This window comes from Coturnix japonica, chromosome 1 (genome assembly GCF_001577835.2).
Source record: "Coturnix japonica isolate 7356 chromosome 1, Coturnix japonica 2.1, whole genome shotgun sequence".
In the NCBI taxonomy this organism is placed as follows: domain Eukaryota; kingdom Metazoa; phylum Chordata; class Aves; order Galliformes; family Phasianidae; genus Coturnix; species Coturnix japonica.
Genome location: NC_029516.1, coordinates 2,945,462 through 2,960,743, shown reverse-complemented (window position 1 = coordinate 2,960,743; position 15,282 = coordinate 2,945,462). Strand labels below are relative to the sequence as shown.

At 47.2% G+C, this 15,282-nt stretch overlaps 1 long non-coding RNA gene across 7 annotated transcripts in view; it reads right to left on the bottom strand.

Moving 5' to 3' along the window:
- The window catches only part of LOC116654444, a 101,957-nt gene extending 89,197 nt beyond the window's left edge, over window positions 1–12,760 (bottom strand). For 2 of the 7 annotated variants that reach the window (XR_004309690.1, XR_004305422.1), the window contains exon 1: window positions 12,184–12,756. This is a non-coding gene — a long non-coding RNA (uncharacterized LOC116654444). Of the gene's footprint in view, window positions 1–29; window positions 11,326–11,360; window positions 11,563–12,183 lie in introns of those variants that run through there. The other 5 variants (XR_004305409.1, XR_004309694.1, XR_004309698.1 and 2 more) reach the window with 5 other exon arrangements.
- Window positions 12,761–15,282: the final 2,522 nt, after the last annotated feature.

Sequence of the window (15,282 nt, the reverse complement as noted above, 5' to 3'; positions counted from 1 at the left end):
GCAATGCACATCAAAGCAAGCTAACTCACCACAGACTTCAGGCGTTCTGGAGGGTATTAAGAGTTGCCAAGGGACGCTGTCCCATGCTGCTTTGAGTGAGGGCAGTAGGCAAAGTGAGGTGCAGATCTTTCTCAGATCTGAGGCAGATAATGTAGATCAGACACAGTTGAAGACGATCAAAAGAAAGGGGAAGGGGTGGGGCTGGAAATCAGTTCTTTGAGCATAGAGTAAAAGCTTTGTTCGCTTACCTGAGTGATATAATTCCTAGTCATAAAAGCATTACAGGAATAAACACAAAGCAAGAGGGCTGTGTAAGGCAAAAACTGCTATTACTTTAAAAAGGGGTCTGATAACAGCCTTAAAAACTTAAGTCAGCAACTGAGGAAAAAAAGGCTCTACCCATCAGAGCAACTTGGGTTTTTAAGTCTTCCAGTTTAACCAAGGAATTAAACTACACTTAAGGCAAAGTTCCATTAGTTTAAAAATCATAGCCATTAAAGTGCACTAGGCCTCAAATACCAACTGATAGGGCTAAAAAATCTAGGTAGGCCTTTACTTTTTTTAAGCCAACATGGTTGGTACAAACCCACGGTGATTCTGCAGTTACATCACACATGCTGTCAGCATTACGTATCTTAGACCAGAAATTCAATACTTCAAAGCAATAATAATTACCAAGTACTGAAGACACAATAAATAATATCGACCCAAAAGTTCTGCAATCTAAAATGAGCCCTTCAGCAATAAAAGCTAAAGGGGTAAAAGTGAACCATAACTGAACCGTGATCATTCATTACAAAGCCTTATGTTCCATCTTCTCCTAAGCAGGTATTTCCTGATTGTGACAAGAAACGTCTTTGAGAAAACAGAAAAATATATTCGATTATGTAGAGAAGAAGGGAAATGATCACTACCTATTAACCTAATACCTAAATAACAGCAAGCATGCACTGGCAACACTGCTTTTTGTTGTTAAATATGCAGAATCCAAACTATCAGTAATAGCATTGCTATGGGATTGTGTTTGTTACCTCAATACACACACCACTGCTATGTTGTAAATGAAGGCACCTCCAGAAGCCAACTCCTTACACCACATTATGTGCAGCTCTGAAGCCTAAAACGTTAACATTCCTGCATGCTGTAGGGAAACATAACCCCACCACAGCCCTGGCTTAGGCTAACATAGAAGTAATAAGAAGACTGTTAATTTTACAGGCACGTAACCTAGACGGATTTATTTGGAAACAAGCACTCCTAAGGGGAATTTCTACATTGGTATTTGAGTCAAACTTGAATACTCCAAATCATAATTCAAGGGCAGAAGAATCCTGCAAGAAGCGTATTAACCGTAAGAACCATTAACTAATTAACTATAGTTACGAATGAACAGAAATGACTCATTTAACAAGAAACAAACCATTTCCAGCATGTGAGCCAGATGAGTGCTGGACCACATCATTTTATGGTAAAACACAAGAGTCGGTGTTATCCGGGGCCAACATATTAATCTTGTGATAGTACAGTGACAAATCTTCCCATTAAATCTATATTTAAGATTCCAGATTTATTCCTGTACAAACTCCTGTACTGAAACCTCAAGCACTTGACATCTCTCAAGTTAATTCCTACATCAATTCAATGGTCCCTTCAGGAAGAGGCAGATGCCTTCTGTTTAATTTCAACAGTCGGTTCAAATACCGGCACTCATAAGGAAGAACAGTAAGGAAATGAACAGGTAACACAACCAAATGGGAGAGGCTCCAAGCAAAAACTGAATGCAGAGAAATACAGGCTAGGAAAGGCAAGTGGAGTGGTTCTATGCCTGAATTTCTTTTCAGGAACAGCTGAGTTCAGGCAGTGCTCACTTGATGACTCCCTTTCTCTACCCTCCTTACTGCCAACTTAATAACCATATATAACCCCATATCAAACAAGCCCTACCAGCTACAGTCAACACACCTCACTGGGATATCTCAATCTAGTTCAAGCTGTCCCCTTTCCCAGCAGTGCTGGCAGTCAGCACTGGAAGGACTCTGCAGCCCCAACCTCTTATTTACAATGCTTACAGGAGATGAAGAACAAAGCAGAACTGCAAATATAAGCAACTTGAATCCTGAGCTATCCACAGAGCTGGTTAACATAATGTAATACTTAAATATGCTCTTATAAACCACAGGAGGGCACAGATAATACTATTAATACAAATAGTACTTAACACAATTCTTTAGAGGCTCGGAGAATAGAAGTAGAGGGGTCAGCTGAATACCAATGAGTTGAGAAAACATCTTTATATCTTTATTCATTTTAAAGCGAGATAATGATGGAAGGAAAAATTAAGTTCTGAATTCAGTTCTGCAAGAGATGTTACTAGAAAGTCTGTCTTAACAAGCACTCTAGAAAGTTCCATTCATCTACTGCAAGGAGTGGAGATGCTATGAACATCTATCTTACAACTACAGGATGTGAAGCCACTTACCAAGGAAGTCAACTTAAAGTGAGGAATGGGATATTCATTTATTTCTAAGAAATATTAACGTTGTGAATCAAAGAGCTGCAAGCCACAGGAGGATTTCCTTAAGCATTGCTAAGGAGGTAAGATGAGTCTGCATTCATCTTCATGTCTCGACTGCCTCCTGACAGCAACAGGCAAGAGCAGAAAACAGACGTTACTGAAAACAGACATCACTGAATGCAGCTGAATGCTGTAAGGCAAACTGAACCGAGCACCACGTAAGGCCCAGCATCACAGCAAGGACGGGGCAGAAGGAGAATCCCAATGATGCCCTTCCTTGCTCAGTTTTCTATTCTCTTTAAACTTCCAGGAGCACCAAACCACAGAGGTAACGTAACATTCAGGAAATAGGCAAAGTCAGCTTTTGCTGCAAGAAGGGCAGCGAAACAAGTGAAGAGAAAAAACAGAATAGAATCATAAATCCCACCTGCAGGAAGAAGATAGACTTATTCACCCTTTTTTTGTTTGCTTTCTGCCAGGCAGCGGCAGAATGAAGGCAGACACCAGCAGCAGCTACAAAGGAACAGACGAAGAATAAACCTGAAGGGAATAGGAATCACTACAACTTCTTTGGAAATCCTGATGAGTTTCTGCCCGCGTTATTAATAAGAACAATGAGCTGTTAACAATATCGCTTAAGGTCTCTGCAAAGATTTATGATCGCAGCGTTAAAATGAAATAAACCACGCGTATTTACCCAAATAAACTGCACAGAGAAGCCAGTAACATTGGAGTTATATAAGTAATTAGACAGAGCCATAAAAGAGGAGGTATCTGCAAGTCATAGGGTGGGCTTTTAGTTTAAGTGTGGAAGCAGCAGAGTAAGAAAGAAGCTGTAGTCCCTGTCTATTAGAAATGTTATGTCCATCACAAACCTGTTCTTGAAAGTAGACCTCATCTACTGCAGGTAAATACATTATTTTAGTGGTAATGGATTTTGTTACAAACTGCCAGAAGATGCAATCACTGCTTTCATCAGCCAGCAGCGCAGGGAACAAAATTAAACCTGCTCATGGTAATAGGAGTACTTTGTCATCTCTAAGGAAAACATGAATGGAAGGTATAAATGCACAGAGACTGCAACTAAACTGATAGAAGACATGGCAAAATAGCATTTATGTTATTTATCTGACCTAGGAACTATGAGAATAACGCTACACGAACGTTCTCAGAAGTAACTTTACCCACAGGAACATAAAGTTACAGGAAAACATTAAAAGAAGTTTGGTTTTGAAACCAGTGGTCTTCGAACTACAGGAGCATGCAGTGCATCCTGAAGAGGGGGGAGGGCATGAATAAAGAACTGCTGGTCTAGAACAAAACAAAGGCCATGAGAGCAGTTAACTGCTATCCACAGATGCAACACGTGTAAAACACAAGGGAGAGACAGCGGTATTGATATTAACGGCCAGTATTTGCACAACAAAAAAAGTATGGATACACGCTGACTGCGACTTACAGACTTAATTTAGCAAGGAATTGAGTCTTTTATTTCTAAGCACCAGTGATATCAAACACAAAACAGCCTTTTAAGAGGCCCGGGGACAGTTTCAATTTGGAGCCTGAAAACTGAATCATTGCTCATATCCGCATACAATACAGGACTGCACCCAGGCTGGTCCTGGACAATCTGTTTTGACCTTAGAGATTCCTCTCCCACCATGTTAAGGGCATAGGCAAACCAAACATCCCTACCAACGTTTTCTCCTTCTGTATTACACTGTTTTGATTTCCAGCATCGCTGCTTATAGGTGCCGCTCATTACCAAAACAATACTTCTTTCAAGTAACTGAAATTGGATCAGTTCAATTTACAGTTCGTGGTTAATACTCCCTGATCATCAACTCTGACTTTTCCAATGTTCTGCAAGGACTTCCTCATGAATGTCAGTAATTCTGTTAGAGAACAGAGGCTCTCGCTGACGTAGAATAGCTGAACTCTGTCTTCATTAAATCCTTTTTAACCTCAACACCGCTCACACGTGAAAACTCCAGTTTCTGGAGGAGAATAAAGCAAGAATTGACCTAAAACACAAAGTAATAATAAAACAGTGCTGTGATGTACTACAAGCTTACCAAAACTTGTATATACTCAGTGTTAGTGAGGACGTATTAAATCAGCCAGATCTCATCCCTGCAATGTGCCATACAAACGCTGTTCAAATGTGTCTCAAATTCAAAGATCTGTTCCATAGATCGTGTACCTGGATGAACAAAACTTGACAGGGCTGACCATCCAAAGACTAAAGCCACAGTATCGTATTTAACTTCTATGGGAAGGGCACACCATTTTGTTAAGCAAACAGAGTGAACTGTGGTTGTATATGACAGTTTTTAGAGGACCAGCAGGTCCCATGACGCTGGATCTGCCGTTCCGGCTTTTGTTTATACAGACAACTACAGGCTTCACTGAACAGATGCTCATGGACATAGATAAGAAGGAAAGAAAACCAACTAGCCGATCTGGCTCCAACCTGAACTGACAAGGATGCTGGAAAGCCAAGTGATGTGGTTGAACGTTGTCCCAGAGCCCCGGAGCACCCCGGGGCAGCTCGGGCCCACCAGGCAGCGCTGTGTTTCTGTTCTCCTCCGGCAGAGGGCAATGACACTTACATATCCCTGTGCTGAACCCAGAGACTGCTCTGAAACGACGAGATCAGTTCCGAGCCCCACTGACACCTGTCTTAAAACACAAGCAGTATTTAACACCGCAGGATTTTAAAGGTTTCTGTTCTGTTTAGACTTGGTTTACGCGTGTCTTTGCTATACATACGTCTCGCTGAGAGAAAATACCAACTGCTTTACGCAGACTTGGAATCCTGTCCTCTATCAGGATAAACAGAGTCCGGATGGCTCCAGGAGCCTGGGCCACTGCCCTGAAGTCACAGAAGCCAGAATATGAAAGATACCCCATGAGTTACATACACAGACCTTAACAGATTAGCATTTAAAGATGGATCAAATAAATAGGAGAATGGCTGAGGGGGGAAGGCACCCCTGAAACATCAAACCACAGGACTCGGGACAGTACAGCAGCTAGACCTGAAAGCAAACAGTGCTTTCAGTTTACAAAACACACGCAGATAACAGCTAGAATCTCTTTTTTTCCCCCTCCTGCCTGAAGTAAACACCATCGCTAGATGCAGCTCCTCTGTCCCAAGAGACTCCACAGGCTCCTTATGCTACTGGTAGTGAGAACTCTCCCATTGAATTGCCCTCATCAAGCAAAGATATGCTCAGCTTCTCACATCTCTTCTGGATTAACTACCACCAACCATCCAGCATCCCATCAGGCAGAAACACCTGGTAATGCCGATATAAATGGCAACCAAGAAAATGCTTCCCCCACCCCAAACAGGCTAAAATTTGATCTCCCTTTCAGTTCTACTTTTCCTCGGCACAGTGTAGTTGATGAAGTCGGTATCTGCCTTCATTTCACAACGCCACGTTTGCAGAAGCTCGGACCAAAGCTGCCACAGATCTATTAAAAACCTCTGTAAAGTGAACATAATATAGTTATCATACAAATCAGACGTTCAGCATCCCATACACAATGCTAACACTGAGAACAAGAGAAACACGACGCCTGCTTTAGCATCTTTTCACTTCCCAGCTATGCCTGCTTATGAAACAATCCCATTATTTATGTTCTCCAGAAGGACCTTCTGTCTAACCGAGAAATAGTCGGGGAAGCGCTAATAAAAAATGGCTCCTTAAAACTATTTACTTCCCTGTTTCTGTTGTTTATGCTTTAATAACAGATTTATAGCCTAGAAAGAATGTTTTGGTAAAAGAAAATAAACAAAAAAAGCCAACAACATCAGCAGAAAACATTAATGCTTCCTATAATACCAAAGAAATTAAGAGAGTTCTCACATCACTAAACAGCCCAGTGGGATCCAGCTCAGTGTGACACCCAGCTCAGGAGCAGCACCACCTCCCCCCGAATTAACCCACATGTTCAGACTGAAGCACTCATAAAATAAACCCACTGACGATGGCGAAACTTCCGCATTCAGATTGATTCCAACTCATTATAACCAGCATATACTACAAGCATCGCTTTTTTTTTTCCTTGCCCTGCTAAATACGCCACGCTATGTCAGAAACTGAGCAAACTTTCAGCTTGGCTGTTCTAATGCCATAATTCATGTTCTTTTTACTGAGTCGCTGTCGGTCTTTCAGGGATCTCCTGAGTTATATCTGCGAAGAAACAAGCTGCTCTTGGGGACATTTAACACATTCCTTACTGAGCTCAGGATGGGTCACAAACACCCACAAACAAACGAGGGCCCCAAGCATTAAAGTGCTCAGATGAGGAAACTACGGAAGGATGAAATCTCTGACCTTGATAAGGGTGAAACTCAGAACACAAACAACTCCAGTTTGCAGCCCGGCTGTTAGGTAACAACGCAGCACCCTGAAGGGCTCACAAAGGATGGTAATATCTTATGCTGTACCTTCACAAAGCCTAAAGCCAAGAGAAAAACACCATCTATGCATAAACTCACTGCAAACAGTTGCAACTCTTAATTAATTCTTGCTTTAGAAAGCCCCGAGTCGGGACTCGTAATTGAAGCTGACTCAGAATTATTATCAGGGAAAGGTTTTGTCATTTTATTCTTTAATTTCTATTTCACTGATTGCTTTGTTATGGGTTCTTTAAGCTCATATTCTGGTACCGCGGTATAATAAGAAGCAGGATATTTATGCAATAACACTGTGTAAATATTGCATGGTCGCCACAGCCGGTCATACTACAGACATGGCAGCAACAACTTCATTCCGTGCTTTTATTGTTAATAGGAGGGGGGGAAAAAAATAGTCAACACGTGATTACAGCAATGGAAAAAACACAGCCTGGATTAAGGAGCTCCTCTCCATTGGAGCTGTGTAATAGGCAACAAGTAACATTAACAAACACTTGCCTTTTAAAATAAGGTCCCTATTTCCCTTTTTATTAAAGCAGCCTTTTGCTGCTCCCACATCAACGTGAACACTTATTTAGACAAATGTTAAAAGAAAGGGCTTCGAAAAGCCAGAAACGAACAAGAAAACAGATCTTTTTTGCTACTGAAATGTGGCATTAGATCCCACCGTGTAACACTCAGTACCTCTCACATGAAAGATAAATTGGGACTGTTTACATAGAAGTGAGAAGAAACTGGCCCAACACCTATTTTTTCATAGGCTTTTTTTTTCCCCCCCCTCCATATACATTATATTCGTCACCAAAACAGCTCAGTAGAACACCGTGTTCGGCACACATTGTTCCCTGTCATCCACTGACAGCAATTGAAGAGAAGGTGAACTAAGTTACAAAATGAAATATGTTTCCCCCCCCCCCCTTCCAGCCGACTGAGAAGATAAATGATCTTAGTTATATTAAAGAGAAATGGGAGACGGGATCCAAAGCGCTCGTTTTATGTTTAACTGCGTGTCACCAACAGAAAGAAATAGAGAGAAAGCAATTTCCTGGGGCATCAATTCCACCAGCAATTCCACGTATACAAAGATCAGACATTGACGTGCTCTGCTCCTGTGCGCCCTCAGATCCCTCACAAACCAACTATTTCCTATTTAAGGTAGGTTCCCCCCCACCCCGAAGTAGAAGGATATATAGACATGCAGATGTGACAATACAAAACAAGCTGATGCTGATTAGGGAAATAAATGTATTTCTGTGCCCAGCTCCATGTCATTTGACTCCTATAACCAACACAGAACGCCAGCACTCCATAGCATGTGCCAAATAGGGCTGATTATCAACCTTATACCATACAGCACAACTACTCTTTCCTATATTTTAAGGCAAGATTCCCTCCTCTCTGAAGCAAGTTAATATCTGGAGAATCTCAATATATCAGATGCAGAACACCGGACTGGTAATGTTATGACAGGATGGAAGCATTATAATGAAGCATCATAAACCACCCCCAATACATTTAATGACCTGCACATACTGGGAAAAACTTTATCCTTCTATTCTCCATCTCACGTTCTGTTTCAGAGCATTAAAACCCCAACACCATTTACTACTAACACAAGGTTCAAGCATAACTCTGTCGTAGTTTTAAATATCTGGGCATGCTCGTCAGCGTTAGTTATAAAATCATCTCCCTCCAACCTATTCTTGCTCGTTTGCATGCTGTTATTTAACTCTTTAAGGTTATTTAAGAATCGCCATGCCAGGCTTATGTAACTCTTCAAAATACATTAAACTCAACCAATTTTTTTTTAAGCCCTATAGTAGCAAAACAGCAGAACACGCAGATACAGTTTGCTTTCCCACTCCTCCTCCACTTACTCTAAACTAAAATATCTCCATGATCTAGAAATAGTGATCTTCCATATATATATATATTTTTTTTTTCCAGGATATTGAGAAGAATGGATATGGAGAAGCCTGAACTCCAAGCATTTGCCTACAGGCACAGGCACTTCCTATAGACCCCTATAGACTCCTGGGGTCCTCTGCCTGCGAGCTGAAAGCCTCTGATCTAGAACTGCGTATCCTCTTACTTGTTGTTTCTTCTGCCATCTGAGAAGTTGCATTAAGACAGCATTACGTTCCTCTCAATGCCAAGCTTGCTTTTCCCTACACAGCCCTACCAGCTTTATTCCAGAGCTTTCCATATAATCCTAACTCCGGAACACCAGAACATCGCTAAGACACCTCGCTCGGCCCCAAATCCAAATGCAGTAAAGCCTGCCCGACCTATAAATAGTGTTTATGCTCTGGAGGATGGCAGCACCAAGCAGCGTGCCCTAACAACACAAGCAGACACACGGGATGGCACAGAGGGAGAGAAACCCACACAAAGCATAAACACTGTTCTAAAAACCCTCCTATCGAGAACATCACGCTGGGCTCCGTCCTAGCGACAGACAGACCCACTCACCACGAAAAGGGCCCTCAGGAGGCGCAGCTCGGCCCCATCTCAGCACTAAGGGGTCCCATGGATCCACTTCCCCCCCTTCAGGCCTTGTACCTGTCACAGGCCCCGGGCCCGCCCACCACCACCAACCACCACGATCTTCCCCGCTGCTCCCGTCGCCCCCGGAGCTGCTGGGGGGCGGCGCGAGGCCGGGCCGCGTGACTGCCTGAGCCGGCGGCACGTGGATCCGACCATAACAAACAGGCGGGTGGGCGGGGGCCGGGCCGAGCTCCAGCCCTGCCAAGGGCGGGCGGGCTGAGAGAGGTTGGGGGGGTGGGGGGGGAAGAACGGGAAGGGAGAAGAGAAGGGAGGGAGGGGGGGGGAAAGCGGCGCGGAGCGGCGATTGCCTCACAGCCACCTGCCCTCCCTCCACAAGGCAGTTGCGCCACGCAGGAAAAAACCACTGCGGCTCTGCCCACAGCTCTCGTCTCCTCCCCTCAGTCCCCTCCCTGCTTCGGGCACCCCCAAATCCCCTCCTCACGTAACCATTCCTTCAGGTACCCCAAAACGTCGCTCATCACCTCAGGATCTCCTTAAGCACCCCAAAACGTCGCTCATCACCTCAGGATCTCCTTAAGCACCCCAAAGTGTCCCTCATCACCTCAGGATCCCCTTAAGCACCCCAAAAGTCACCTCAGAGCGTAACTGTTCCCTCAGGCACCCCGAGACTCATCGCCTCAGCGTCTCCTCATAGCGCAGCCATTTCCTCTGGCACCCCAAACCCGACTCCTCGACGGCTCAGGGTGTTCCCTTCTCAGTGTGTTCCATTCTCAGTGTAACCATCCTCTCGGACACCCCCAAATGTGGCTCCTTCCAATCGCTGCTGTTCCCTCCCAGCACCCCAAATCCATCTCCTCGACACTACAAGGATTTCTTCATCGCCTTTCAGTGCAATGATTCCCTCCTACACCCCAAAGCCACACTCTGCAATGCCACAGGGTCCCCTCTCAACAAGGCCGTCCGCTCAGGAACCCCAAATATGGCTCCTGCATAGCAGCATCCCCTTCAATTGCTGCTACCCCCTTAAACTTACCCCCTTTCAACACTACAGGGCTTCCCCCAAACCCTTTACCACGCAGTGACACCCTATGACACCCCAAAACCTCACAGCATCACCTCTCAGCTGCAGCCATTCCCCTCCATGCACCCCAAAACCCAGCTCCTCCATTCCCCTTCATCACCATCCCTAAGAAACTCCACACCTCAACCTCACACCATCCTTCTCCCCAGCACCCCCAAACCTTCACTGCCCACAACAGCGCAGCCTTTTTTCCATCCCCTTTCAGCACACGGAGATTCCCCCCCAGACACCCCAAAAATCTCACTTCTCGACCCCATAACATCACCTCCTAACACAGCCATACCCCAAAGGCAACCATAACTCCTCACCGCCGCACTGCTCCCCTTCCAGCACCACCATTCTCTCAAGACACCCCCAAAATCTCACTCCCTGACACCACAACGTCATCTCCCAGCACGGCCATTCCCTTCAAGCACTGCAAACCCTCACTCCTCCAACAGCACAGGGCTTCTTCCTCCGTTCCCTTTCAGCTCGACGATCCCCCTCGGGCACCCCAAAACTTTACTCATCACAGCATCATCTCAGCTATATCAGCCATTCCAGATACCCCAAACTCAGCCATCACAGCGTCCCCAATTCCAGCACCCCCCAACCACACAACACAACGTCATCTCCCAGCACGGCCATTCCCCTCGAGAACCCCCAAACCCTCACTCCACACAACACAACGTCATCTCTCAGCACGGCCATTCCCTTCCAGCACCCTCATACCCTCAGCCTTCTCAATACACCCCACAAACGCACTTCGACTCCATAACCACAACACCCCCCCCTCCTTTACGGCTTCACCCCCTCAATCCCCCCCCCACGGAGCCCCACGCACCCACCTGTAGGGCAGCGTCCTCGGCCGCCCATCGCCCCCATCATGTTGCACAGCGGGGCGAATAGCTGCGTCAATTAATTAAAACGAACGCTCCGTACCGGGGCTGGAGCATGCGAAGGGCTCGGGGAAGTGCTAAATATACTCGCTGCCAGCGAAACCGACTGTGTCACAGGCCCGGGGCTGGCGAGGCTGAAGCTCTTTCCTCCCCGCCCCCCCCCCCCCCCTTTAACCCCCCCCATCGGCCACATTTTGTTTTTGCCATACGCACTTCGAAACGCAGCCCGGCCCCCCACCCCCCTTTAACCCCCCTTTCTCTCCGCCGCCCCCGAATCGGCGCTGCCCGCTGTGGGCTGCTGTGTGGGGTTGAGCTTTTTCTCTTGTGGTTTATTTTAATTTTTAAAAATGGGGGGGGGGGGGGCGGTGCAGTTTTATTTTCCCCCCTCTTCTCTCTTTTTTAAATCCTCACCGCGAGAAAAAACAACACCACGAACCCCTTCCTTCCCTCCTACCCCCCTTCCAACACACAACCCCCCTCTCGGCGCCCACCCGCGACGCAGACACCGCGCACCTGCCGCACCCGCAGAGTTTATCCTCCCCTTGTAGGCACGGTGCGGGATGGGGGGTCCCTACACTACACACCGACCCGTCCTCTATCCATAAGGGGGGGGGAAGGGAAAGGGGGGGTCCGGGCCGAGCGCTCGGGGCAGCGCAGCCAGGTGCTGGGGGCGAAGGGGCGGGCGGGGTGCGATGGAGAAAGCCTCCACCCCCTCCCTCCCCCAGCCTCCTCCTCCTCCCACCCCCCCCCTTCCAGCTCCGCTTGTGTTTACCTCAAGTTTGAATTTTATCTGCGCAACATGAGCTGGAATGCGGACATCGAGGCGGGCACGGAGCTCCGCGGGGCTTTTTTCTTTTTCTTTCTTTTTTTTTTTTTTTCCTTGCTCTTTACGCGGAGCTCCGCCGCGTTAAAACATGGCGGGGCCGCCTCTCCCCGCACAGCCCCAACGGGCCCCCCCCGCACACACGCACATACACACACATACACTCACTTAAACACACCGCAACCGCCTCCGCTCAGCTCTCCAGCCCCGCTGCTCACTCACCTCCGCTCCTGGCCCCCATTGCCCGCTATGGAGCTCGCAGACAGGTGCAATGCTACGGGCCGGGGGGGGTGGTTTGCTGCGTACCCCCACCGCTCTCCCTCTGCCCCGTGCTGCCCTAATGCTTCCCTCCCCACAATGTTGTTTCATTATATCATGTCCATCATGTGACACCCGCAGGCCTCTCGATGGAAACTTAAAGGGGACTTTCACGTGATGATGCCGGACCCGACGGCACCCCACGGGCCTCCCCCGCCCTCGGGGCTTCACCGCCCGCAGCCGCGATGCTGCCGAGGCCGCTGTCCCCGCACCACGCTGGCTCCTCGAGCCCCAGCAACTCAGCTCCTTCTCCCTACCCTCATCATCGCCGTTTTTCCACATTTCTCTACCTTTATCTCTACTACTTCCCCCCCTTCCCCTATCATCATTTCCCCCTTTCCCCTATCTTTATCCCTCCTCTTTTTCCCCATGACATTACTGTTTTCCCCCTCTCCTTACTATTTATCCCTACCCTTATCACTACTTTTTTTTCCCCCCAAACCTTACCATTACTATTTTTCCCCCTACCCTCCTCTCTACTATTTTCCCCCTTATCCCTACTATTTTTCCCCCCCGTGTCGCTATTACTACCATTTATTCCATCCCTCCCCACTCCCCCCTTTGCTCTCAGCATCTCGCCCGCCTGGCACCTTGCGCATCGCGGACGCACCCTGCGGCTGCGGGATCCAACGCGGCTCCTCTCGGCTGCGGCTCCGATGCTGAAGTGGCAAAAACTTGTTTGTGCCAACGAGGAGGCAGAGGATGCGAGCAGTGCCATTGCTCTGCTGGTGCGCGGAGTTAGATCCGCAGCTCAGCCGGCTGATGGAAAAAACTATATAGAGAGGAGCTAATCTGTAACAACATCAGCTTTCGAACACCGGGTAGTGTTAAAGATGTTTGTACGGAGGGATGCTTCAAGGAGTGATGCTTGGCATTATCGTAGCGCAATCCCTGCACGTGAATAGACGTAAGAAAGGGCAACAAGATGATATTTTCCGCTCTTTGGGGAGACCCGATCCCACGCACATGGCCGGGGGTCTCCCGGTGGAGCCCCGCAGGCGGCCGGCTCAGCAGAGGCTGCTGTTCTGCCTTCAGTGCTGAAGTGGCTTCGGCTCCAGCTGGTGCCCTAAGGTTGGTGGGGATGGGGCTAAAGCCCACCCGCTCCATGCACCCATCTTCAGTCCCTTGCTCCGCAGTGAGACTCCCGATGTCTGGGCGATAAGATGGTGTGTTGGTCCCTCAGGAGTTCCCCAAATTCGGCTCGCAAATGCATGATGCTGCGGCAGTGTTTGCAGCTGAGTGTGAGGTTTGGAGGGCTGGCTGGAGCACTATGCATTTTGCACTTAAAATACCCCAAGAGGGTGGTCGGGCACTGAAATGGGCTCCCCAGGACACTGGTAATGGTACGGAGCTGCTGGAGTTCAAAATGTATCAGGACAATGCTCTCAGTTATATGTCTGATTTTTTGGTGGTCCTGCACGGAGCCAGGAGTTGGACCCAATGATCCCTTATGGGTTCCTTCCAACCTGGGATATTCTAAGATTCTAAACAAAGAGTCGAGAATGCATTGCCACATTCATAGAATCATAGAACCACCAAGGTTGGAAAAGACCTAAAAGATCATCCAGTCCAACCGTTCACCTATTACCAACAGCTCCCACTAAACCATGTCCCTCAACACAACATCCAGTCGCTCCTTGAACACCCCCAGGGTTGGTGACTCCACCACCTCCCTGGGCAGTGCATTCCAGTGCCTGACCACCCTTTATGAGAAGTAATACTTCCTAATATCCAGCTTAAATCTCTCCTGCTGTAGCTTGAAACCATTCCCTCTGTTCCTATCACATTCAGTTCCCTACAGCCTTTGCTGAGAATCGCAGCCCCTTGATGATTCAAAGCATGACCCACAGCACTGAGAACAGGGTTGGAATACAGTTTATCCCATTTATTCAGTATCTCCCGGGGTTCTCTTGAAGGAATCCATAAGTATCACCTTCACCACCTCAGGTTGACACCAGCGCCTGTTGAGTGCCCACGAGACGCAGTGGCCTGGCCATGGTGTGGGAATAGAGCTGCTCAGACAGGCCCTGTCCTGGCCCTTCCATTCTCCTACTGGGGTTTTTGGAGTTGGAATATCTTTGCTTGAGCTCGTTGCATGCAGCATGCCTCACAAGGAGCTGTATATTTAACCGATCGGTGTTTCTGATACTTGATCATTATTCTTTTTCAGCACATAAACAGGACTTTTGTAGAAGCTCTTAATTTCAGCATATATAATTTCAGCAACAACAATAAAAAGATGTAACACAGCACAGTTCACGATCCCTTCCTTCTCTTCCCTAGAGGACTCAGTCATAGAATCATAGAGTCATCAAGGTTGGAAAAGGCCACTGAGATCATCCAGTCCAACCATCAACCCATCCCCACCGTGCCCACTAACCACGTCCCTCAGCACCACACCTGCCCTTGTCACAAACACCTCAAACGATGATGACTCCACCACCGCCCTGAGCAGCCCATTCCAGTAACACATCCCTACATCCACCCTACAGCTTCTGCTTGCTCATCTGCCCTTCCCTACTGAGTTTTGGGCTGCTTTCTATCACTCTTTTTGCCATAATATCCAGGCTGTCCCACTACCATGGATTCTAGCTTCACTATTCCTCCTTTTCCATTTCTCTGATGTTTATCTGCCTACCCCATTTAAGCTTCTTTTTATTCCACATTCCCTCCTCAGGATTGTTCTTAAAGGAGAAAGAGGCTGGAACTAGGATATAAATTAGTCTCCTC